We start from the raw sequence: 26,378 nt of genomic DNA, 5'->3' as shown, positions 1-26,378 counted from the left end.
CTTGCACAGAGAATGGACAATACAGGGGAAGCTGGTGAGATCCAAACTAAGTCTAGAGTTCAGGTGATGGTCATGTGCCAATATTAATTTCTTAATGGTGACAACTATACTGTGGCTACATGACAGCCATGTGCTTGTTAGGGGAAGCTGGGTGAAGGGTGTATAGGAAGTCTTCGTCTTCTAGGTTTTTAACTTTTCTGCAAATCTAAAACTATTCCAAAAGAAAAGATTTCTTTTTAAAACTCAAGTCTGTTGCGTGTGTTGTTCAAATCTTCTAGTAAAAATAAAGTAAGGGAAACAATAAGGGGAAAGGTCTGTCTCTACTTCTCTAAAAACTGCTCTGGAGGGGCGCCTGGGTGGCTCAGTGGGTTAGGCCACTGCCTTCGGCTCGGGTCATGATCTCAGGGTCCTGGGATCGAGCCCCGCATCGGGCTCTCTGCTCAGCAGGGAGCCTGCTTCCTCCTCTCTCTCTGCCTGCCTCTCTGTCTACTTGTGATCTCTGTCTGTCAAATAAATAAATAAAATCTTAAAAAAAAAAAATGCTCTGGAGCCTTCAACCCCAATGTCCCCAAGACAAGGAAACAAACACAAAATTTGGCCATCTTGATATGGTGCAGAAGAATCTTTAATAAATGATAAAGGAGGTCAATAATTTCACAATGAATCAGGGCATCTGCTATATCAATGTTCTCATATGTCTTTACCGCATTCCTTTAAGGGAGGTAACCAAGGCCCAGAGAGGGTGAAACTTGTCACCCAAGCTATGCAGCTGGCTTGAACTAGGTATGTGTGGCACAACAAAGCCAGTGCTGTCACACTCACTCCAGGATGCTGCCCCAGTTCTCCGTGCTGCATGCCGTCCACATTGGCCCTCTTCCAGCTCCCCCTAGGTCCCCCAAGCTGCTTGCGCCCGTGCACCACTCCTCCACTGCCCAGGTAATTCTACTTGCTCAGGGACCTTCTCTGACCCCTTCCCCCCCACGATAGATCTCCAGTGTCCCCATTTAGTCCCATGGCAACTTTCATTTGTCCTTCAGAGCATTTATTACATTTCTTCATTTGTTGGTTACTCATTTATCATGACAGGACTGTGAGTTTACAATGGCCTGTATTCACCAGTGTGTGTTCCCATTGCTTACCCCAGAGGCTGCCACTTAGTAGGTGCTCAATAAACAAGTAGTGGCTGACCGAATGTACAAACTCTGGACACACTAAGCTTAATTCCAGGAGGTGGCGCTTGCACCAGATAAGCACTACAGAAGTTGGTGTCCTGTTTCCAGAAGGCTCTGAACATAATGTGAGGATTCCATCAGGCACAGTGAATGTATACCCAGCCCTTCTCTTCCAGGATGTAGAATCTCCAGGTGGGGTACCAGAGAATGGGGGACCTAGGCAAGAGAAGCTTCTTTGAGACTCTGCAGAATGCAGCAACCTTTCTGTAGAGAAGACATCCTCAGGACACTCTTCTTAGGTGGAATTAGCCTTGAACTTCTCATCACCTGGATCTTTGCTGTCTAATAATGTAGCCACCAGCCGTATGTGGCAACTGAACATTCTAAAGGTGCTTAATCGAAACCCAGATGTGGGTTTAGATGTATAAGCATAAAATACATACCCAATTTCAAAGACTTAGTTTGGGAAAACATGTAAAATATTTAATTAGTAAGTTCTTATATTAGTTATATACTGAAATGACAATATTTTCTGATATGTTGGGTTAAATAAAATACAGTATTAAACTGCATTTTATCCTCTTTTTATTTAAGTGACTACTAGGGAAACTTTAAATTACCCTTGTGGGTTTCATTGTATTTCTGTGGGATATTGCTATTCTAGACTATAAGCTCAATGAGCCCCCCTCCTCTGCTTTTGTCAGAGTTGCACGCCCAGCTTACAGCAAGACTGAGCATACAGTGACAGTTCATAGAAATGTGGGATGTGGATTAATAAAACTTACTATCTTAGGTACTTGTGTGTGATCCTCAGGGCAGAAACGTTCTTTTTCATCACTGTATCTCTATTCTTAGCATAGTGCCTGGCAGTATTTTTTTTAAATGGAAGAGTAGACCTTCATTCTTTTGGCTCTCTGTTCTTCTACAGTAGCAGCACAGTGATGGCAAATGTAAGGTCTCTAATGCAAAAGCAACAACAGTAAAGGTCAACAACAGTTGATATTCTGGTGTTGGCTGAAACATGCCTATTGTCTCTGTACATGTCAGGTTCACAAGTTCAATGCTAAAAGCTGTTGATTTAGATGGAGAATATTTTAGAAGACTGGAAAATAGGCAGTGTGAAGCAGATGGGACAGAATAGTAACATACCCTAATTTCTAGTTTTCCAGCACAAACAAGCATCTGACAACCTGATATGCTCATGCTATTTATGAAATCAGCCTGCAACATTTTTCACTACTTAATATGCCAAGCGATAGAAAACCAGCTGAGCCAATCATCAGAAGTAAGACACGTCCCTTCATTTCTCTGAGCCTTGGTTTCCTCATTTATAAAATGGGAGATAATGAAATCTACCTCACTGGGTTGTTGTGAAGATTGAATGAGGTAATAACATCTATAGGCTTCCTTAGTACGGTGTGTGGCATTTAATCAAAGTTTGATCAGTGGTGGCGATGATTAATACCAGTCCTACTGGGGTCTCTGCAAATTAGCAAAGAAGGAAGTATTTGTGGTGTCACATTAACAGATGAGTCTGTCATCATGATATGTTCTCCATGTTAACCATCAACAAGCTTGACATGCTCATCCAATAAAAATGACTGACGTTTAGCAAGAGCACAGCAGAAGGCGGGCACTGTGTTATGCAGTGAACGTGCATCAACTTATTTCGTCCTTGCTGTGCAGGGGTGGGTGCTGATGGTCAATGTACGGAGCCAGAAACTGAGGTCCAAGGAGGCAAAAGGACATGCTCCAGCCCCACCGTCTCACAGGGACACTGAGAATTCAACAGGCTCTAAATGATCTCGTTAGGCTGCTTCCCAGGTGTAGTTAGTTATCCTGGTGACATGGCAGTTATAGTCCCGGGGACAGAGAGGCCTCCAGGAGCTATTCCTGGTGCACATGGTCAAGACCACTCTTGGCCTCCTTCCTTGCCCTTGAATGCTGACCGAGCTCCTGGCATGTGTCAGTCACTGCACCCGTCAGGCTGTTAGTGGCAGAGGCTCACTTGAATCCTGCTTGTAACAAATGGCACGGTGGTGGTAAATGTAAGGTTTCTGATAAAAAAAAAAAGAAAGGAAGGAAGACAGGGGGCCCCTGGGTGGTGCAGTCAGTTAAACGTCTGCCTTTGGCTCAGGTCATGATCCCAGGGTCCTGGGAATGAGCCCCGCATCAGGCTCTCTGCTCAGTGGGAATCCTGCTTCTCCCTCTGCCTGCTGCTCCCCCTGCTTGTGTGCTCTCTCTCTCTCTGACAAATAAATAAAATCATTAAAAAAGAAAAGAAAAGAAAGACAGGAGTTTTGGTCACTTGGCCACATCTCACAAAAATTCAGGCAAACTGGACCCTGGGCCTTGCAGAACACAGATGTGGTTTGGAAACTGAAATATCCTCCTCCCCTTAGAAGAGTTCTAGAAATGGTCCCTCACCTGCAACAGGAGCCCAGTGCTCTGTAATTGAGATCCTGTGGTTAAAGGGACTCAATCTCTCTGTCTCTTCCAGTTTCTGTTCCTGTGACCAATCACAACTCCCAGAGAGGAAAACCTGCTCTTGGTCCGAGAACAAAGTCATGGGTTAGGGCTGACCTTGGGTGGCTGGGCTTTCCTATCCACTGAGCTGCGGTGGTGGATGGGGAGGGGCTGCAGGGCTGACACAGGCGGAGCCTACCCTCAAGACACGCACAGCCTAGACTGACCAGCCAGTACCAGCTTGAGTGGGTCACTACCCTCACCATGTGACAGCCATTCATAACCAGACGCAGCATGGCAGTGTCCTCTTCGGCCTCCTGTGCCCCCAGTTCCCTGGGCCTGGCACCCCAGGGGAAAGCTTCCTACCACCCCATCTACACTGTAATGGAGGCAGCAAGGCTGCCATGAACATCCAGAGGTGAGAGGCCCTCCCTTGACTCCAGTCACACCGGCCAGGTGAGGCCTTCCCTGTCTGCTCAGTTTCAAGCGCCACTCCCCCTCTTGCCCCAGATTTCTTGTCTCCCTTCCCTGTTTTTCTCTTTAGCCCATCTCTAGCATGCTACACGCTTTAGTACTTTATTTATGGTCTGTCTCTGTCCTCTAAAATGTTAAGTACTACGAAGGCAGGGGTTTGTTCTTTTGCCTTCTTTCGTTGACCAGTATCTGGAATGGTACTGCACGTGACTGACACTGGGTATGAAGGGAAGGAAGGGCAGGGAATCCAATCTGGCTGCGGTTTAGCCAAGGAGGGTTTCCTGAAAGAAGTGACACAAGCTGCGTCAAGTCCAGCCTCTGACACGGGGGACGCATGCCAAGCAGGGAGGCCAGGAAAAGGAGAGCACGTTCAGGAGCCTCCCGTAGTAGCACGGCTGCGGACTCTGGTGATCCCAGGGCGTGGTGTGTGAGGTAAGGATGGATACGCAGACCGTGGGCAGTGAGGAGGGCCCCGCAGGTTCCCTGGAGAATGGGATGTCCATGCTACTAGGGCCGAGGCTCAGAGGGGGCCGGGGGGCAGGGGGCAGGGGAGGGCAGACCAAGAGGCTGGGCCTGGGGTAAGGATCGGTCACAATTTGAAAGCAAGTAAGTTGTTGACTGAGGAGAGCTGCGCTCTGAGTGTGGACTGTGGGCCAGCTGCTGCCACGAGGACCTCTCTGACCTCCCCGGCCCGCCACTGTACTAAGGGGCTGCAGGAACAGGGTAGCGATGGCTGACACTCCACAACCTGACCAGTTCAGCTTACTGGGAAGGACATTTTGGTGATGCTGGGCCAAGCCACGGTCAGTGATCACGCCTCCGTAGCCCCAAGACGCCCCTCCCTTGGCCATCTCAGCAACCATGGCAATGTCACCTCCTCTTTTCTTCCCCAGCACTTCGTCGCTGCCCCCTCCTGCAGATCATGGACCCACCGGCAGCAGAAATGCCAAAGGACTGAGGTGCAGGGCAGGGAGGCAGTTAAGAAAACGTGAGAAAATAAACAGAAGAAAGGGGAAGGGAATGCAGGGCACGGGGCTACCCAAAGCTGGCGGGAAGGTGCCTGGCAAGGAGGGGCTGGTCGGTGTGAGAGAAAGGACATCTACAATAGCAAGGCAACATCCAGCTGTGAAACTTCACTGGAAAGGAACTTGGGCCGAGCTGGGGAAAACGCTTTCATTTTTCACGAGGGGACCAGGGCCACGGTGGGAGGACACTGGCCCAGAGAGTGGAGTAGGTGGGGGACCTTCAAGAGAGAGTGGGTGACATCAGGTCCTCGGGTAGGAGTTTGGGAGAGGGGAGTGGGAGAAAGAAGGGCCTCTGGTGGAGCTGGTGGGCAGTGTAGACGCTTCAGCCCCAAGAATGCCTCCTGTGGACCAAAAGCTGTCAAAGTGCTGAACTCACAAAGGTAGGCCTCACCACCTGGTTTTGACCTCTGCCCCAATCAAGGTGATTTCAATTTCTCTTTTTTTTTTTTTAAAGATTTTATTTATTTATTTGACAGAGAGAAATCACAAGTAGATGGAGAGGCAGGCAGAGAGAGAGAGAGAGGGAAGCAGGCTCCCTGCTGAGCAGAGAGCCCGATGCGGGACTCGATCCCAGGACTCTGAGATCATGACCTGAGCCGAAGGCAGCGGCTTAACCCACTGAGCCACCCAGGCGCCCCTGATTTCAATTTCTGTGAAGGCTTGCGAGGCAAACCACTGTCACTGAACATGACTCTCAGAGGCCAAATCTACCTCGTGGCGACAGCAATAAACATCCTGACACCAGGCCTTTGCCTACCCCAGCCACAGAGCTCTCCAAAGAACAGGTGTTGCTCGTCACCCGCCCTTGCTCAGAACCATCTCCCAAAATCCCCCAGGGGAGTCCCAGCGCCAGCACTCAGGGCACTCCTGCCTCCTCACTGTCGTATTCTTTTCCAAAGCCTGGGCCCAGATGTCCTTCAGCCAACACTCCTAATGTTTTCCTTTTCTCCCAAACCTGAGCCCCCCAGAAGCACTTGGGATTGTTCAACCCCTAGTCCAAATTCTACATCCCAGCGCCTAGTGCTAGGCGTGCCCCGGGAGTGCACTAAGCGGAACAGCTCGGTGAGTAAAAAATGGAAGGTTTGTTCATGACTCACCTTCTTTATAGCTATCTTGCTGGCACATGGAGGGATGGGCTTCAAAAGAGAAGAAAAACAACAAAAACAAGCAGCAGGGCAGTTTCAAAATTTATTGGGTGGGTGAGGGGACAAGGATGTACTTTGCAGGAAACTCTTGGTTCTAAAAAGTTACAGGGGGAGGAGGCGGGGAGACGTGGAGGCTGCTGGACAACATGGCCCAGGAGACGTGGAGGCTGCTGGACAACATGGCCCATGACCAGGTGTTCTTCCTGGTCAGCAGCGCTTGGTGACAGCTTCTGGGGGAGCGGCAGAAACAGCTAAAGTCTCTAGCTCTGGACCTCAAGCTTCCAGAGTGCCAGGGCTTTCCCTCGGGCCTGCTTACACAGACGGAAAAGGCGTTCCACGCTGTGCTGAGGCAACCGGGCAAGGAGGTCTGGCAATGCTTCATATGGCACCGTCCTTCTTCACCATGCCCCTCCAGCGTCCACGATCAACCCCGACATCATCTAAAGGAGAAAGTCCAATAAGAACAGCTGCCTGGAATTTCTGTATCAGAAACACAGGCTGACTTAGCCCCTTGGCATGAACTCACCATGAGGAGGTCCCCCCAGGGCAGCTGGGACCCAGCTCACCCCGAAAGGGCCGGTGCTTCCATCCCCTCTGGCTTCCTCCAACAATCTCCAGATTCAAGGCAGCACTCTTGGAGTGAGGAGGACGCCACGGAGCAGCAGGTGGTCATAACAGACGACTGGGTTCCCGTGTGGTCTCATCTTTAAGCTGCTATCGATGAGAATGCCCCAATGAATCAGGCATGAGCTGATTTCACACCGGCTTTTTTCACACCAAACACAGCTCAGAAATGAATCTCAATGCTCACAGAGAAGAGTCAAAATAAACACGGTCTTTAAAAATGGGTGTTTTCAGGGCACGAGCAGATAGAGCAACTGGCAAAGAGCTGGCTGGAGAGCTAAAGGTCAGAAGCTCCTCCCACGGAGCACCCCCACCCCATGCTGGGATTGAAGGCCACCACTGCAGCTTCCCTCCACTGTCATTACATCCCGCACATCTGTCTCTCTGATGCTTGTGCTCACCCCAAGGTCAAACTCCTCATGTTGCCCCACCTCCCCATACCTTCCTATTTCCCATCACATCACATTTGGGCCATCACATCCATTTGGGCCACCAAATCTGCATCCCGTCACTGACTCACACAGCAGCCAGCCCTCAATGCCTGAGACCAGAGAGCACTAGCTGGAGAGGAGCGGAAGTGTGTGAAGGCATCAGCATTTGGAAGGGACAGGGATGGACCCTCCAAACACGGGAAGCCGCTTTCAACAATTCCTCTCCCTGCATTAGCAATGACCAGAGCACAGACAGCCCATGATCGCTTTTGAATGCAGGTGCATGAAGGGCAGAGAGAGACCTAGGAAGAGCAGCAAATGCTACTGGCCTTTGGAAAAGACTGAATCTGGGGAAACCACCCAGCCGAGCACAGGACCTCAGGAGCGGCCATTCTTACAAAAGCCCCGTAGAGCCTCCCTGCCAAGTGGAATCAGAGAAGTCACTTTGAGCAAAAACGCTAGGAAAATCTTAAGGGTTGGAAATGACAGGAATCCTGTGGTATTAAGCAGCACGGAAATCACCTCTATTGTAAGTGTGCTTCTTCAATAAAGAAAATAAGGTTCTGAATAGGTTACTGAGAGAGCAGCACAAGGAGATTCAAAGCCAGGGACAAGAGTCTCTGATGTGTGGGTCCCATTTCCCATTAAAACATGCTTCTGCCATTATTCCAAGGATGGAAGGCAGATACCCCAGAGAACTCTCATTACCCAGTGGGACTCTGGAGATCCTTCCTCTGCAGCAGCCACTGAGAACTTAGCAAGGGCCAGATGTGATCTAGGTTGTCTGGGACTGAGGAGCAGATCTGGGGACTCACGGACATTACCTTCTCGCCTCTCAGTTCCCCGATACCCTCACACGAAGCCCCTAGGAACCCACACATGACTGTACCAGATGTAAGGAAACCACACTCTAGAGAAAAGTCAAGAAATCTTACCTCAAGGACACTGGGGTCTAGAATGTTCCTGAGAGAACTCCCATGATGCCTCTGCACATGGTGGGCTCACCTGCAACAGACAAAAATCCAGGAATGGGCACCCAACTTATCCCTGCTCCCAGCAGGGCGAGGGAAGCATCAGAAAAGGACTCAGCAGAGTAGCTATCAGAAAGTAAAGTAAGCATTCAACATACGCTGATTATTTCCCCAACAATCACACTATTTCCTCATAAAAAGGGTAGAAGTTACTCTAAAGAGGGAGAGAGTGCATGGCCTATGACAGGTGGCCAGTGCTGATGAATGCATCATTGACCAGGCTGAGAAGGATGCCAGGGCCAGATTTATGGGGGTGTGTGTTGGCTGCCCGGCAGTCACTCTGCTGGACATTGAAGAAAACTCAAGTAACATGCACAGACTGGTTCCCAATAGCACGGACAGAAGTCAAGCCTCAACAATAACACTAATGCACCCATGACTGCTCCCCTGGGCCCTGGAGGCCCAAGGTGTCTGTGGAGAAGCTGGAACATAGGCAAACTCCCGGAAGGTGAGGATGTGCACACTCCAAATACAGGACAACCTTCCCTGAATCCTCTGCCTACACCATCCAGGAGCACAACATTGGCACAGGTGACAGAAGACATCTCAAAGGTGGTAGGAAAGAGGAAGTGTGAGAACTCTCCAGGTTTGGAAGGGACAGGAAAGGGCCCTCCAAACACAGGGCAACACTTTCAGGAAATCCCTTCCCTGCACTATCAGTGACCAGGACCCAGGCAGCCCATGTTAGCAGCCTGCCATTTTCCCAGGCAGGAGAAAGCTGTGCCGCCAAGCCCACGACCCCGAGCATCATCAGCCCTTTATGTAAAGTTTCCGTCTCCCATCATCAACGGGAAGACCAACTCCTGGAAAGAACGCCTACAGTGTTCATTCACCCCACACATACAGCTTGAGTTCCTACTATGTGCCACCCATCCTGGGCTCAAATACAAAGGACACACAGGAGGCCCCCTGTCCTCCCGGAGCTCTGGCGGTTTCCCCACTAAAAAGAAACTGAAGCTCAGGACAAGGAAGGAGCTGAGCCAAGATTATGCGGTGGGCCACCAGCTGAATCAGGACCTGAATCCAGATCTCTCTGACCCCAAACCCACCCCACTTCCCACACTAGGCCTCCTTCTGCCCAAGCGCTTTGGAAGAAGGCTCTCAGAACCTGCGCTCCAGGATCACCTCCCCCCCTCACCGCGATAAGGCAGGAAGGTAACCAGCCCCTAGTCAAGGGGCTCGGGCCCAGCAGCACTTACCCAGCAGGCCTCACCCCTGCACACAGGGGCGGCCTCCGACGCGGCGGATCAGGGTTCTGCGGGACAGATGCGGGTGCTGCCTGCCGCGCGGCCCGCAAAGCAGTCCAAGGGACAGTCTCCATCTGCTTCTCAGATAGCCGCAGAGCCCGCACGGCCTGGGCACGCAAGACAACAGGGAAAGGGCATTAGTGCCAGGCAGGGATGGGGCAATCACACGGTGCCCCTCTGGGGCCCTGCGAGCGCCCCCAACTGAAAGCTCAGACAACAGCTCCGCCCAACCGGGATTTTCACTCTCTCGGTTAACGACAGGTGACGGCGAAACGGGTTCACGCTCCTCAGGTCACTTCGGAGACAAATGATGAATGGTTCTGGGGGACTCAGGGTCCGGAGGTGGGTGCGTGCGAGCAAATCGCTGGGGACCGGGCGGGATCCGAGTCCTTCCCGCGAGCGAGCTGAGGGCGGGGGATCGGACCCGGGGCCCCTTTCTCGAGGACCCGCCTCCCAAGAGGTCCGCACCCGGCGGAGGGGCCGGACACGGAGCCAGGAGCGGGGCCCGGAATCCGGGCTGACCTCCGCCGGTTCTCCCCGCCCCTTTAGGCCTCAGTTTCCCCTCCTGTCTAGGAGAGGGGGATGCAGCCCTGAGGCTGTGCTGCGCCGCCCCGTAGTGGCTCACCCGGGGCAGCAGGACTGTAGTCGACGGGACCAGAGGGAACGACGAGAGAAAGTGCAGCACGGTTCCGGACGGTTCGGGACCGCTCGGGAAGGCGGCTGCAGCCACAGGAAACCTCCCCACCAGCCGGTCGCCGGCGGAAATGCCCCTGGGTGCGGGCTGCGGCCTAGAGCGGCGTCTCCCGAGCTGAACCCGCACGCGCGGTCTCTTCGCGCCCCCTCGTGGATAGGAGGTGAAAACCTGCGTGGCCAAGTACCCAAGCATCCTTTTATCTTCCCATCACTCCATCCATTTATCCGGAAACTTTAGGGAGCACCAGCTTTTTCATCTATCCATCCACCCACTCACCCACACATCTGACCATTCATACATCTATATGTTCATCTAGACTTCCATCTACACCCGAGAAAAATCTACAGAGCAGCAACTTCGTATCAGGGACAGGGTTAAGCATTGGAAATATATTGAAGACAGGGTTTCTGATTTTTTTGTTGTTATATTCTCGTAGGAATGAGACAGCGAATGCAATAATTAAAAATCATAACTAATCAGGACGTTTGGGTGGCTTAGTTGGTTAAACATCTGCCTTAAAAGCTCTTAAAAAAAGAGTTTAAAAAAATCATGACAAGTGCTACAAAGGAAAGGAGCAGGGTAGTATAATAGTGGGGACATATTTAGCCAGGGTGGACAGCAAGGGCCTGCCTGAGGGAATAACAGTGTTTTTCTTTTTCTTTCTTTCTTTTTTGTTTAAGATATTTATTTATTTTTCAGAGAGCGTGCACGCACAAGCAGGGGAATAGGCAGGCAGAGGGAGAAGCAGGCTCTCCACTGAACAAGGAGCCTGAGGGGGGACTGGATCCCAGGATCTTGGGGTCACATTTAGGGCAGCAGAGGCAAACACTTTCAGGAGTGAGAGAGCGGTCAGAGGACAGTCAGAGCAGAGAGTAAGAAATCAGAGAAAAATAAATTGAAAACTTACATAAAAGGAACACATTCCTGAAAAATATATAGCAAAATTGCCTTAAGGAAAAACAGAAAACCTGAATCCTCTTAGAACATTTTAAAGTGTTGAATCAGTAGTTAACAATATTTCCACAAAGAAAACATCATACCCAGCTTTTCAGCCTTACGAAGTCTCCCAGATAATAGAAGAGGAGGGAGTTGTTCTCAGTTCAGAGATTAACCATGACTCCCAAATTAAGCAAGCAAGGAAGGAAAAAAAGTTATAGTCCATCTCATGAATGTAGATGTAAAATATATTGGCAACTTCAGGTGGAAACAGCGGTGGCCCCCAGTGCCCTTAAAGGGCAGTAACCGCGCTCCTGTCTTGTGAATGTCTTCTGACCATTGATTTCAGACTTCCGGTCTCCAGAATAGTGACAAAATAAATTTCTGCCATTATCATCCACTCAGTTTGTGGAGCTTTGTTATGGCAGTCTTAGGAAATTAATACAACAGACATACCTAAGCCTTTTCTTTACCACATTCTAGCTGTATTAACAAGTGACTTCATCTTTCTGAACCTCAGTTTTTAAACTTTAAAATAGATAAAACATGCAAATTTGTGCAGCTGCTATGGAAAATAGTATAGTATAGCAATTGCTCAAAAAATTAAAAATAGTATTACCATATGATCCAGCAATTCCACTTAAGGGTATATTCTTGAAACAGTTAGGAATGTAATCTTAAGAGATATTTGTCTACCTGTGCTCATAACAGCACTGTTCATGATAGCCAAAGGTTGGAGTAACTCAAGTATCTAACAACAGATGAGTGGATTAAAAAAACATGATACACACACACACAAGCGCACCAATGGAATATTATTTGGCCTTAAGAAGGAAGGACATTCTGACATATACCACAGCATGGAAGGACCTTGAGGACTTGCTGCTAAGTAAAATAATCCAGACGCAAAAGGACACATACTGTATGATTCCACTAATATGAGGCACCTGGAGTAGTCAAATTCAGAGACAGAAGGGAGAATGGTGGCTGTCAGGGGCTGGAGAAGCCAGGAATTGGGAATTGTTGTTTCAAGGATCCAGTTTCAATTTTGAAAGATAAAAATTCTGGAGATTGGTTCCACAATGGTGTGAATGTACTGAATCCTACTGAGCTGAATATTCAAAAATAGTTAAGATGATGACTTTCATGTTATGTGTATTTTGCCACAATTAAAAAATTTAAAAGTATGTAATATAATACATTGAAACTCAGTACTGTGTTTTTTTAAAAAAAAATAGGAAAAAAATAGGTGTTGGGTTATAGTAATGCTGTTTAATAAATTTTAGTATCACTATCATAATCATCATCATCACTTGATAAAAATTAATACCCATTCATAACTTTTAAAAATTCTTACAACTCTAAAAATAGAATATATAACGTAAACCATCTACCAATATTACACATAATGATGGAATCATAGAAGCATTCTTCTGCCTTCATCCTGGAAGTCTTCAGAAAAATAGCCAGGGGTGGGGGTGTGGGGGAAGAGATGTCCTATGCCCTTGACCAGGAAGATCCAAGGTCTTAAGAGTAAAGAATTGATGTGGTCAGTTACCATGGCAAAAGATAATCGGGGCAAAGCCAAATATTATCCCGGAATGCCTAAGTATTCAAGCAAAAAATTTAAGCCAGCAAAGTTTAAGTAATAAGCCACATATATCTCAGTGATTTAGTTAACAAGGAAGGTACAGGGTGGTTGTTCAGGGTAATTAGCTACGACCATCTAGATTTAGTAGTCAAGACAGTTTTTTTCAAGGATCGTCCACGATGGATAGAAGGAAAGTCCAGTGTTCCTGCTAAAACATCAGTCTTCAGCTAGGACTCTAGTTCATCATGGCCCAACTTTGCTAGTTCTGGGGGGGGTGGGCCACTTCTTCTCATGCCTGTCCCCATGTCAGAGACCTGAGCCATTTATACCTTCACTGAACCCACACTGAGTACCTCTCCAGAACCAGTGGTCCACAGCCCAGGACAAAAATGAACCAGAAGCAAAACTATTACGAGAGAGAATGTGTGGGTTGGAGGCCCCAGCTAGGGGACCTAGGGAGAAGGAGGGATGGAGACCTAGGTGGAAGCTGGTCCTTGTGGGAAGGGTCCAGTGAAGGTCCCTGGCTGTTGAAGACCCCAAAACAGGCCAAGACCCAGGCCATTGGCAGCTTAGAAAGAGTCCGTCGTGCTTGAGAGGTCCTGAGAGGCTAGACTGGCCATGGCTTCCATCAAGCCTCAGTCCCACCTTGCAGGAGCTATAGCCTAATCCTTCCGAAAGAAGAAGTAACAGATGAGCATCAAGAAGCAGATGAGGATGATGAACAGATACAGGATGGTTTCCAGCATGGTGACCATTCTTGATGCAGGGACAGGGCCTGGAGCTCTTGCAGGCCTCAAAAGGTTGGTTCTGGACTTCCAGCTTGGACCCTGGGCACCACCTCTGTGGAACAGTCTGTCCAGCAAGCCTCAGCTTCATCTCCCCAAGGGACGGGGCTCCACACACAGGAATCTCTTAGCCACTGTGAGGTCACAAACTCCAGGATGGTGGAGTGCTGGCCTCTCAGCTATAGCCCAAATCTTTATTAATGTGACCATTATGTTGAAAGCAGGACTCCTGGTATGTAATCATACATTTTTTTTACCTGCCTCTTTAGACTTCTTAAGTGGAAGTATTTATTCCCTATCCTTAGAAAAATATCAGGCACACCTCATAGCTTTTCTGATCATTCTTAGGTTGTAAGTCTTTATCACTAAAATTATGAACACTGTTTCCATTTGATAATGATCAGTCTAGTATATATAAGTCACATTTTCCATAATTATAGGGAAGACTTCTCTTGCCATCTGGGGTCAAGCACAGGGTGTGCTGCTATCTGCTGAGAGGGGACAGGGCACTTCTCCCTCATCCAAATGTATTTCTTTTCACTAGGAGGACTCTGTCCATTCTCTTACCGCCAATATCTCCAGGATCAGAACAGAGGGAATAAAGGTGACGGGGAAGGGGAGACTTCTCTCCAGGCTGGGCATGTATTTTTTGTAGGTCTTTCTCTTTTGGCCTCTATTGCAGAAGTTCTTTGGAGGACCCAAGGACCCACCCTTTGTCGTCCTAGGGATATGAACAGGGATATGAACAAGACAGGCCTTCCTGAGGATCCCCTAACCCTAGCAGGCACCCTCTTGGGTAGGAGCTCTTGGGTAGCAGGTGGACATTCTCAGGTCCTAAGCCCTCAACCACCAGCTGGTGCCAGGTTCTTGACTTCCCCAAGACAAAGAATTCAAGGACTAATCAGAGAAAAATACAGCAGAGAAGCTTTATTGCAATGCAAAAGTACACACTATAAGAGAGGGTTGTGCAGGTGCACTTAGGAGAATCTGAGTGGTGCTGGGTCGATGCGGGATTCTGATTCCTTTTTTTTTTAAATTAATTTTTAAATTATTAACATATAATGTATTATTTATTTCAGGGGTACAGGTCTGTGATTCATTAGTCTTACACAATACACAGCGCTTACCACAACATAGACCTGCCGTTACCCAGCGACCCCATCCCTCCCCCCTCCCTCCATTCCAGCAACCCTGTTTGTTCCTGAGGTTAAGAGTCTGGTATAGTTTGTCTCCCTCTCTGGTTTCCTCTTATTTCATTTTTCCCTCTCTTCCCCTATAATCCTCCGCCTTGTTTCTCAAATTAGGATTCTGATTCTTACAGGCAGTTATAATCATAGGGTGGAATATTCATACAGGGTTCTGGAAATCCCTAAGTCATTACGCATGCTCCAGGCCAATCACTACGCGCAGGCGCAGTCTGATTTTTCTCTTGTGGACAAGCGGTAGTCAAGATCTACGAGTTGGAGCCCTCTAGCGCCCCCCAGCGGAGAGGTCATTCTCCCTCAGTAGCCGGCGGGCTGGGGCTTTCGCGCATGCGTGCTGCAGTTGCGCATCGTTAAGGGGTAGCGCTGAGGCTTCTTATGGCCACAAACATTCTGCTTTTGAACAGGTGTGAGTTCAGTTCCCTGGTCCTTGTCTGTCTTCCTCCAGCCACTACCCAACATCACTACCACAGATGCTACACCTGCTGAATAAAATGATGAACCTTGGACTGAGGAGTGGGTCAGGTCAGGCTCCCCTGTGCTCCCTAACTCCAGGTAACATATATCAAGCTCCCGCGTGTTTTTGCCAGAACCCCTGATACTCAGGTACTCCTCTTGTTCTCCCTCTTTGGGGCAGGGGTGGAACTATTTTAAGAAATAGAATTCATAGTTCTCCCTCCTTTTTAATGTCTAACTGTACTGTTCATACCCTCAATTTAAAGAAGTCAGCGTCACGAGCAGTCGTTGTTCAGTTATTTCCTTCCTAAATTCTGCATCCGGTCCAACACCTTCCTTGGGGGGCAGCTGCCATTTTATCAGATGGAACCTTCATAAATTGCCAGGATTGGGCCACAGCTTGCTTACCACAGCAGCAATCTGTTGTTGCTCAGCAGTTCATTCCTATATTGTGGTGCCTCCTTGGTGCCTTGCTGAAATGTTCATTTTAACATCCGGTTACGCTGACGATGAATGAGCATCAGCCACACCTCTTAGATGCCCAGCCTCCTCTAGGCACTGGGGATGCACAAATAATCTGCCCTGGATTCCCTCCCTGACATCACAGGAGCAAGGGGTGCAGGAGAATAATCTCGGATTGAATCGTGGTTCTGCCCTTTTATAATCTTCTTAGGACACCCTTGCCTTAATCTCCTGTTTGGGACAATAAGGCCTCCAGCCTGAGCCCTGCAGGAGGCATTTCTCCTCCTAGGATGTCCCAGGCTCATGAGGTGCTGGGCGCTGTGAAAGGGACATGCTCTCAGCCTCCTGCTTGGGCTTCTTTCCTGTGGCTTGCAAGAGCTGATCAAAGTCAGATGGCTTTAGACCTGCACTGATGAACACAGCAGCCAGCAGCCACGGGGGCTGGAAATGTCAAATGTCAGTGTTAAAACATTCGCCGGATTCTGAAGACTTTCTCAGAGTGAACAGCAAATATCTCATGAGTAATTTAAAGATATTTAAAAAATGCTCAAATGATGATATTTTCGTTATATTGGGTTAAATAAAATGTACTATTAAAATGAATTTCACCCTTTTTTGTGTCCTTTTAATATGGCTCTTAGAACATTTTATTTTTATTTATTTATTTTTAAGGATTTTATTTATTTATTTCAGAGAGAGCACACAAGTTGGGGCAGATGGGCAGAGGGAGAAACAAGACTCTGCTTAGCGGGGAGCCTGAAGCCAGGCGATCCCCAGACTCTGGGATCATGATTTGAGCTGAAGGCACACACTCAACCTACTGAGCCACCCAGGCAGCCCGGAACATTTAAAATTACGTATGTGGCTACCATTATATTTCTACGGACAGCGCTGTCTCAGACTTTTCCAGCACAGCACATTCTCTCAGCCTCATAAATAATCCCACAGTGTCCTCTCAGTGACAGAAGCCCTTGGCTTTCTCAGAAATACTAAGTATAGCAACTACCATGCTTGGCCATTTGCTCTGTGCTTTGCTTTTGATAGAATCATTTCATGTAATTCTCGAAGCAGTGCTCTGAGGGGTAAGCTATGCTTTTGTCCATTTTTCAGAAAAAGAAACCTCAAGCTGGGCTGAGAATTTAGGTCATTCAGTCAAGGTCACACGGAGCATAAAAGCAAGAACAGGAGGCAGGAGAGGGCACCAGGGCCTCAAGTGTGTTCACCTGACCCCATGGCCCAGTGTAGCATCCATGGTCCCTACCCATCACAGAGTTCCCCAACATTCCCACAGTCTTGGAATCCCGCAGGCTCCTCCCAGGTACGCAATATGGAGTGAGTTCACTGGATTTCTGCTCTGTACTGATCTAGTCTGTTCCAGGAATCGGACTGGGGGCACTCCCTCCTTGGGCACAAGGGTGGGCTGTTTATACTTCAGAATGTGGGTTGAGTTAGTGGCAGGGTTACCTTAGGTTTGAGGGACACACATGACCCAGGGTGCAGGCACTGTTAGTGCCTGAGAAGTTTGGGAACCACGAGCCCCTTCTCAAGCCTGTCTGCAGTGTCCTCTCGGGAGCACGGGGGGTTCTGTCTGTTGTCTTTGCCTCTGCAAATCTGATCAATTCCCTTCTGCTTCAAGGACTCATTTTGGGGACAAAGTTGAGCAATGCCCCTGCCCATCTCTCTAGATTTATCTCCTTGTCACTCTCACGTTCTGCTTTCAAGTCATCAGAACAATATTTTAACCTGGTGATGTTGAAATATATGGTCAGAATTCATTCACTGGTTCAATTGAGCCAGTCATAAAACTAGGTACTGAGAATGTGTCATCCATCAGGCAAGAACCCTATTGTCCAGACTACCTGAAATCAACATGAGCTCGCGCTAATCACAGCTCCTCACGTGGAAGACTATTTCTATAAGTTAATGACAAAGCAGTGGCAAAAACAGAATAAAGAGAAAAGCGAGGGGATGTTATTTCCAAAATTCTAGGTTGGTCTTGGAAATGATCCAAAGCCCTACAGAGTCAGAATTTGAGCTCCGCGCCACCAGGGGGCGCGACAGGGTCGCTTGCGCGGTATCAGCCCCACCCCCACCCCCCGGAGACGCCGCTCTAGGCCGCAGCCCGCCTTCCAGCTGTATTTCCGCCGGCGCCGAGCTGTTGGGGCGTGTCTTGCTGTGCCGCTGCCAGTAGCGGAGTCCCACGCCGCCGGGGTCCATCTCCCGCAATCCCCAGACATCCGCACCTTCCTGCGCTGTCGGCTCTGTCAGCGCTGCTGTTCCGCGTCGTAGGTCGCGGCGCCCGAGGTGAGTCCACTGCGGGGATCGCTGGGCGCGTGCTCTGCGCCCCGCCCCCCCCTCGCCCCGCACTAAGGCCCGAGGGGGCGGGGAGAGCCGGCGGAGGTCAGCGCGGATTCTGGGCCTCTCTCCTGGATCCGTGTCCGGTCCCTCCGCTGGGTGCGGTCCTCTCGGAAGGTGGGTCCTCGAGAAAGGGGCCTCGGTTCGGATCTCCCGCCCGGGCCCCCGCGATTTGCACGCAGGCACCCACCTCCGGACCCTGAGTCCCCCAGAACCATTCATCGGTTGCCTCCGAAGTAACTTGAGGAGCGTGAACCCGTTTCGCCGTCACCTGTCGTTAACGGAGAGTGTGAAAATCCCGGTTGGGCAGAGCTGTTGTCTGAGCTTTCAGTTGGGGGCGCTCGCAGGGCCCCAGAGGGGCAGCGTGTGATTGCTCCCTTCCTGGCACTAAAGCCCTTTCCCTGTTGTCTTGCGTGCCCAGGCCGTGCGGACTCTGCGGCTGTCGGAGAAGCAGATGGAGACTGTCCCTTGGACTGCTTTGCGGGCCGCGCGGCAGGCAGCACCCGCATCTGTCCCGCAGAATCCTGATCCGCCGCGTCGGAGGCCGCCCCTGCGTGCAGGGGTGAGGCCTGCTGGGTAAGTGCTGCTGGGCCTGAGCCCTTTGACCAGGGGCTGGTTACCTTCCTGCCTTATCGCGGTGAGGGGGGGGGGGGAGGTGATCCTGGAGCGCAGGTTCTGAGACGCTTCTTGCAAAGCGCTTGCGCAGAAGGGGGCTTGGTGTGCTAAGTGTGGGTTTGGGGTCAAGAGAGGTCTGGGTTCAGAGGCTGGTTCAGCCGGTGGCCCCGCGGGATAACCTTGGCTCAGGTCCTTCCTTGTCCTGAGCTTCAGTTTCTTTTTAGAGCTCCGGGAGGACAGGGGGTCTCCTGTGTGTCCTTTGTATTTGAGCCCAGGATGGGTGGCACATAGTAGGAACTCCAGCAGGATGCGTGGGGTGAATGAACACCATAGGCGTTCTTTCCAGGAGTTGGTCTTCCCGTTAATCGTGGGAAATGGAGTCTTTACATGAAGGAAGGATGATGCCCAGGGTCCTGAGCTTGGCAGAGCAGCTGGGGAGCTAATAGGAACTTCTCTTTCTGGCTCACCTTCTGCCTGTTCAGTACCTGCATTCGAAAGTGATCATGGTCTGTCTGTGTCCTGGTCATTGATAGTGCAGGGAGAGGAGTTGCTGAAAGCGCTTCCCCGTGTTTGGAGGGTCCCTTCCTGTCCCTTCCAAACTCTGGAGCTTTCCCACACTTCTTCCTCCCCACCTTTTAGGGGCCTCTAGGCACCTGCTGTCTTATGGCGTGCTCTCTGTGCCTGGCTCAGGATGGTTTCTGTTTCTGTGAGGTTTTATAAAGGGGGCACGAGCGTGGGTCCTGCCTCAGTGCATGTCTTGAGTAGGTTGTGGGAACCACTGCTGTGGTCTTCTGACTCGGGTCTCTAACTTCCGCAGCCATGTGTTGCTTTCTGCCTATGTTTGAAGGGATTACAGGCTGCCTGTGTCCTGGTCACTGGTGATGCAGGCAAAGGAAAAGTTGCAAGGCTTTCTTTATGTTCAGGGGTTCCAGATTAGGACAGCCCTACGTGACAGCACAAGGCAGATGCCGGGAGGGAGACTTTCAGTGCATTTACCTCCTAAGACCCAGACTCCCTCAGTGTTTTCTTGTTCGTGAGCATAGAGGTTTCCCACACAGGTAAAGCAGTGCCAAGTGCTTCTTGTCCCCTGCAGGAATGTCTCGTGACTGCGGTTCCACGTATGTGAGAGGCGACCTCAGGGAGAACCTGGATTGGGAGGTCCCAGGTAAGTGGTGTCCTGCCTGGTTCTCTAGAGCTCAAGTCTGTGTGGGCTGTGAAGCCTGAGGTGTTCAGGTGAGCGGGGCCGGGGGGGTGGGGTGGGGATGAGTGCAGGGAAAGGCTACTTCCCAATGTTTCCAGCTGTCTGTGTCCCCTGGATCTGGTGGGCACAGGTCTGGGCCCTCTTCTGTTCCTGAGAGGCCCTGATGAAGGCTCCTGTGACGTGGAAAGTGGCGCACTGGGATGGTCAGAGGGCTGCATTTTAGAGGCAAACCGAGATTCCTCTTTGGTGTAGAGCTGAACACACGTTATATGACCACTCAGATTCAGTCTTCCAGAACCACGAATCCTCAGTATTTCTACATCGTCAATCACCACTTTATTTCTGGGTGGGTGTGGTAAATCACCTGTGCAAGGGAGAGGAAGCTTCTGGGATATCAGGCTGTCAGTCTGGTCATGGGCCTGTGTGCCAGGCTCCGAGTTCAGGCCAGTTCCCAGTTCTCAGGCTGCTGCCCAGCCAAGGCTTCCCTTCTCGGCTCACTCATGCCCTTTTCTGCTCCTGCATTCGAAAGTGATCGTGGGCTGCCTGTGCCCTGGTCATTGATAGTGCAGGGAGAGGAGTTGCTGAAAGCATTTCCCCGTGTTAGAAGGGGTCATCCCGTCCCTTCCAAACTCTGGAGCTTTCATACATGTCTTTTTTACCCACTGATTTGTGTTACTTCCTTGTACCTGGCACCGTGTGGCCCACCCAATGCCCTCTTGGCCAAGAAGGTCCTTTCCTTGGGGTGTTTCTGTTCATGGGCCAGTGGTAGAATCATGGTGGGGTCCCTCTTCTCCCAGGCCTCCACCCAGGAAGCTTTCTCTGTCTCCTCATTGCACTTTTTTCCCACACCCTCAGCCCTGGTCCCACTGGACATTGGTGATTTGCTTCTCACACTCCCTTTGCTGTAATCTTCAGGGCAGTGGCTCCGTCATGGTGCCTGACACATAGCACTTGGACAAAACAAGATGGAGGAGGGGCGCCTGGGTGGCTCAGTCGTTAAACGTCTGCCTTTGGCTCAGGTCATGATCTCAGGTCCTGGGATTGAGCCCCATATCGGGCTCCCTGCTCAGTAGGAAGCCTGCTTCTCCCTCTCCCACTCCCCCTGCTTGTAACCCCCCCCAGTGTCAGATAAATAAATAAATAAATAAATAAAATCTTTTAAAAACAAAACAAAAAGCACAAGACAGAGGAGACCAAAGTACCACATGGTGAGGCAGAGGGCTTATCCCATTGTGATGTGTCAGTGTGGAGGCTGAGGAATCCTTCTCTCCCTGGGGTTGTTGTCTCTCTCTCATCCTGGTCATGGGCTGGGCCCACGGTCCGCAGGGGGCGGTGTTCCCCAGCCCTTAGATTGAGGGACAGGGAATGGGAGTGGTGATCCGGCTGGGCAGCACGCGTCATGGTTCATATATATGAAAGCTGCCCTTACACACTAGATGGAGAACATGCCCAAACCCCCAACCCCGTTGCCCCTCCTGCTCCATGCTCGTCGCTTCTGGTCAGTGTGGCGTGCTCCCCAAAACCTGGCCTCCACAACCTTTGACATAGACTGTTGTTCTATGTGAGAGGTTGTTCTCAGGCGCACAGGTTAGCACTGACCTTACTCCTGTCACAGGTGATCACAGACCCCTTTCTAGAGTAAAGTTCTTCTTGTCCCTGAAGCGGTAGTGTGTGGCCTTTCAGATACTAGTAGCAGCAGGCCACGTTTGTGACTGCCGTGGTCTGCCGGCCATTGTGCCCGCCTGGGCCTGCTGTGAGCGTTCACATGTGCCTTGTGTCTTGCATGTGGGTCTGTGTGGGCAGAAACTCCGTGAGTTCTGCTGTCTTTCCAGCCGGGACTAGGCTGTGGGGCCCGAGGTAAGGCATCCAGATCCTTCTCTGGAAGTTTGTTTTGTGCACTCGTGAAGTCACATACTTGTGCCCTGGGGTTTGAATGAGGAAGTGCACTCACAGTTAGGTCCCGCTGTGGGCAGTCCCTCACATGCTGAGAGCGGATGGACCTCAGGTGAGGGGCTCCCCGGGGCAGCCCCCTTTCTGGTGTGCCCTGATGGAAAGCATGTAGCTTTAGGCACCAGAGATCCCTGGGCTGGCCTCTGAACCCATGTAGCTTTGTAACCTATTTTCAATCCCCACTTCCTCTGAAAAACAGCTGGGATAGCCATGAGGGACTTTTTCATGGTGGTGGTGTGACTATGTGATCTTGATCTTTTCTTTAAAGATTTATTTATTTAAGAGGGAGAGGGAGCAAGGGAGAGAAACGGGGGGGGAGGGGGGGAGAGGGAGAGCGAAACTCCAGTAGACTCCACACCGAGCGTAGAGCCCAACACAGGGCGCGTTCCTGCCATCCATGAGGTCATGACCTGAGCTGAAACCCAAGATACTTAACCAAAAGCCACCCAGGCATACCGCCCACTGAGCCACCCAGGCGTGCCCCACATTAGCTTTCTTTCTGCCATGCCCTTCAGAGCTTGGGCCTTTTCTGGCTCCCCTGGGATGCGTGACTGGGCTAGCCCCCTGACCTCTGGGGGCACATTCTGTCATTTCATATTACAGATCCCCATGTCAGAAATCAGTCTGTATGTTTCTATGTGGACCTCACCCTGGACTAAGTTCATAATAGTGCTTGAGGGCACACGGGAGAATCCCAAATCATCGGATCTGCTTTATGAATTTGTGGGAGTAGAGACTAGCCCATGAGAACACAGGACAGTGTGTGAATTCATTGCTTGTGTGTGTTGTCTTTGCTCCCACTTTCTGGAGCACAGTGGATTGCTTCTCCAGGAGCTGTCAGTGATGTCAGATAAATGGAGAAAGAGAAATACAGGTGGGGCCTGCTGTAGGGCCGTGGGGGAGTTCTCTCAGTTCTGAGTGAATAGAAGAAGTTCTCATTTGTCATGGTTTGCCAGAGCCGGGGGAGTTTTCTTGTCAGTCAGTGATGGAGGAGAGTGTGTTGACTGATAGCCCTGTCTGTAGCTTTCCTTTCGCTGACTTCATCTGTGCTTTGTGGGTTCTTTTGGAAAGGGCGACCCAGGGGGTTGACTGAAGAAGAATTTCTCAGGCCTGTGGATCTTTGAAGTCTGTATTTATAGACTACAGACTTCCTAGCCTGCTTTCTGGTTCATGGCCTGGGGGAATGTTGTTGCTGACAGGGCACTCGGTGTGGGCATCCATCCGCAGCAGGCTGACTGGCTGCCTTGTGCTTGGTGCGCTGCCGATGTGTTCCGGGACCAGAGACCCGCCGCGGTGCCTTCACTTCATAGACAGTTACAGCCTGGTGTCCCTGGGAGAGACAGCCTGAGGCCTCTGAGAGAGACAGCCTGAGGCCCCTGAGAGACAGCTTGGGGCGCTAAGAAGAGACAGCCTGGTGTCCCCGAGGGATACATCCTGGGGTCCCTGAGAGAAATAGCCTCATGCTTGTGGGAGAGATAGCCTTGTGCCCCTGAGAGAGACAGCCATGTGTCCCTGAGAGAGACAGACAGCCTGGGGCCCCTGAGAGATAATGTAGCCTGAGAGGCATCTCTTGGCTCTCAGATAACAAGGGTGCTGAGGTTGGAGGGGAGGTCAAGGTGTCCTACCCTTTGACCCCACCCCCACTTTTGGTTGGGGCTCCTGTCTAGGTCGTGAGATCTCTTTCCTTTACATTTGGGTCTTGTGTTGCAGAAGGGAGCCTGTTGTGCCAGGTGGTTTTGTTCCCTTCTCGCCCCGAGGTGGGGGTAGTGAGAATGACGTACCACCTGGTGCCCAGGAACCAGGTTGAAGAACCCAAGAGAGTGCCCTTGGCTTTCACACCTGCTCTCCAACCCTTTGCCTCAGGGGCTTGTCCTATCCCACAGCCTAGTTCCTGGGCCCAGGCTCCTCAGCCAGCCTGGAGGATTTAAGGGACAGTAGTGACCATTCTGAAAAAAATTACCCAGTGCCCCACTCCAGACCTGGTAATTCAAACTTCTGGGTGTAGAGTCCTAGGGATTGAGTTTGGCGGGAGGGGGGAGTTCCTCCGCACAGTGTCCTCAAGCATTCGTGATGTTTTCTTGTTCTCCTTCAAGTGGGTCTGGCAGTGTTGACATTTGAAGATGTTCTTCCTTTATTATCCTTTCTATTCTGGTGATGATCTAGTATGGCGTGCATAAACTGGACGCTTAGGCCTAGCTGACGGGGACCCTCTCATTGATGTCCCTTGGGGGAAGGAGGGAATGGAGGCTGAATGTGTGTATGCTGCTTCTGCCTTGTAGGTCAGCCTTAGATCTGGAGCTGATGAAGTAAGTTCCAAGGCCATGAGTCAGGGGCCCTCGGGATTACTTCGGATCTGGGTTTGCTGATACGTCTCTCCAAGGTGAGTTTACTGCCAAGTTCCGGGGACCCACAGGCCACGGGTAGCCTGGTTTGCTTCTCCGTGGGTGGGATCTCGAAATCACTGGTCTCACTTGTTTTGTTTTTTTGTTTTTGTTTGTTTGTTTGTTTGTTTGTTTTCAGATTCTCCTGGTGTTAGCAGACACGAGAGGAGCAGAGGAGGGCAGGGAGACCCCGCCGGACGCATCCTTAGAGCACCTCCTCTTGCTCTCCTTCGGAGCATCATGGATCAGCTCCGCACTCCACACGGGAGCTCAGAGGGCAGGGGCTGGGGCTGGGGTCCACGTCAGCGGGCTCTGAGTCTTGACACCAGGGCCCTGAGAAGCCATGGACAGGGAAAGCCAGCCCCCGTCCCTCTGCTGTGCCTGGAATGACCTTAACGACCAAGACTTTTTCTCTTGAATTGCAGCTGCCTATCACTTTCCTTTCTGCCACCCGTTCAATAAACCTTACGGACTCGCTCTTCTGCCTTTTAAAGTCTGTAACATGTTGCGTGCACTGAGGTTGGACGTGGAAAAGCGGATCATAGGCCAGTCTTGTTTTCAGCCTCTGAGCCTCTCTTGCCATGCTCCTAGGGCTTGGCACACAGGCCACAGTCTGAGGTGTTGCCTTGGGACTGGGAGGTAACCAGGTGTCCGTAGCTGGCTCAGAATCAGGCCCATGAAGGAATGGAAGGTTTGAGGAATGGTCAAGCCAGGGCTTCGGAAGGGGACTGGTGACAGTGGGCTGGAGTGAGGTAGGCACTGATGCCATTGAGCTGGCCAGAGTTCTGGGGCCTGGCTCATGAGTAAATGCCTGCTTTTGTGGCCAACTGCACTAGTTTGCCTCAGATTGAGGACATGGGACTGACTTGTTAAATCTAGAAGGGTCCTGGGTAAACTGGGACAAGTTGGTCAGTTTACTTGGGGAGTAAAATACATGATGTCAGGTTGAGCGGACAGGTTACCGAATAAAGGTGAGAGGGAGAAGGGTGAACATGAAGTGCTGCCATTGGTGGACCTTGTGGGTATCCTTGGCTGGGGTTTTGGAGATAATTGGGGTAAATCAGTAATTGGGATCATGTGAGCCTGGTCTAAGGATGTGCATGTGTGAACTTTTTAATTCTCACGTTATAGATGGACCGGGTCTCCATGAGGAACCTGGTCCCAAAGGCCGTGATGAAAGTCTGGAGTTAATTGTCCAATTTCTGTATTTGAAATTGAACTTGACATGAGTTGACACCTGGATGGGCCCCTCTGCCGGGGGAGGTGTTTTTCATGGCCGAAGTGTTCACTCTGCCAGCCAGTTCCTGATACAGGCATCCAGAAGTCAAGTCTTTTTTTTTTTTTTTCTGCCTTCCCTGTGGACTGTCCTGACTTTTTTGTTTATTTGTTTGCCACCTTTAGTCAGCTGGTTGAAGTTGAAAAGATGCCAAGGGAAGGATCTGGGTCCACTTGAGAAAGCTGTGACTGGTTGGTAATGTTGGCGGCTATGGAGGGGCAGCAGCGGAACGTGGGCCAGTACTTAAAAAGCGTGTGTGGAGACACTTGGCATGTCCCACCGGGCACAGGTCATGCCCACCTCACACTGCGGCATGAGAAGCACAAGCCATGCTAAGTTTTGAGAGCCTGAGGAAATCTGAGATGACCACCGTGACTCAGGAGCAGGGCTTAACATCAGGGAGCTGTGATCATTGCTGGGAAATGTGCAAGCTTCCTGGAGGGGCCAGTGGACCCGGGAGTAGGAGATTTCCATAGCAGAATTAAGAGCTGGGACTATGGAGAGCTGGTCGGAGTGGAGGTCCATTCATTAAAAGGAAGAGCACGTACTTATGAGACAGACACATTGCTAGAAGTAGGGGTATAATGGAAAATAGGATAATTTATGCCCTTAAGGTATGCCTGGAAGGTCTGTAGATAACATGTCATATGCTGACTGTGGAACATGCACTCGTGTTGGCCACTGCTGGAGGTGCTGGGGATACAGCTCCGAACAACACACACGGGAGGCCTCAGCTTATTCAGAACTGCAGTCCATTACAGTAAACCAGAGATCCAGGTGACATGCCAAGCTCTTAAAATACAAGTGAATGTCGGGGCACCTGGGTGGCTCAGTGGGTTAAAGCCTCTGCCTTCTGCTC

The 26,378-nt window shown here is 50.5% G+C and overlaps 4 non-coding genes across 4 annotated transcripts; 2 read left to right on the top strand and 2 right to left on the bottom strand.

The window, feature by feature from the left end:
* Positions 1–7,484: 7,484 nt before the first annotated feature.
* Positions 7,485–7,618, bottom strand: LOC123393148. Its single transcript, XR_006607884.1, has one exon. It is a non-coding gene; the product is annotated as a small nucleolar RNA SNORA71 (small nucleolar RNA).
* Positions 7,619–8,938: 1,320 nt separating this feature from the next.
* LOC123393149 lies at positions 8,939–9,081 on the bottom strand. The gene has a single exon (XR_006607885.1). It is a non-coding gene; the product is annotated as a small nucleolar RNA SNORA71 (small nucleolar RNA).
* A 10,113-nt stretch (positions 9,082–19,194) lies between these two features.
* On the top strand, positions 19,195–19,328 carry LOC123393146. The gene has a single exon (XR_006607882.1). It is a non-coding gene; the product is annotated as a small nucleolar RNA SNORA71 (small nucleolar RNA).
* Positions 19,329–20,426: 1,098 nt separating this feature from the next.
* LOC123393147 lies at positions 20,427–20,559 on the top strand. The gene has a single exon (XR_006607883.1). It is a non-coding gene; the product is annotated as a small nucleolar RNA SNORA71 (small nucleolar RNA).
* Positions 20,560–26,378: the final 5,819 nt, after the last annotated feature.

Source organism: Mustela putorius, unplaced genomic scaffold, assembly GCF_011764305.1.
Source record: "Mustela putorius furo isolate JIRA1106 unplaced genomic scaffold, ASM1176430v1.1 tig00000743_pilon_pilon_pilon, whole genome shotgun sequence".
Classification (NCBI taxonomy): Eukaryota; Metazoa; Chordata; class Mammalia; order Carnivora; family Mustelidae; genus Mustela; species Mustela putorius.
This window is presented reverse-complemented; position numbering and strand designations above follow the sequence as displayed.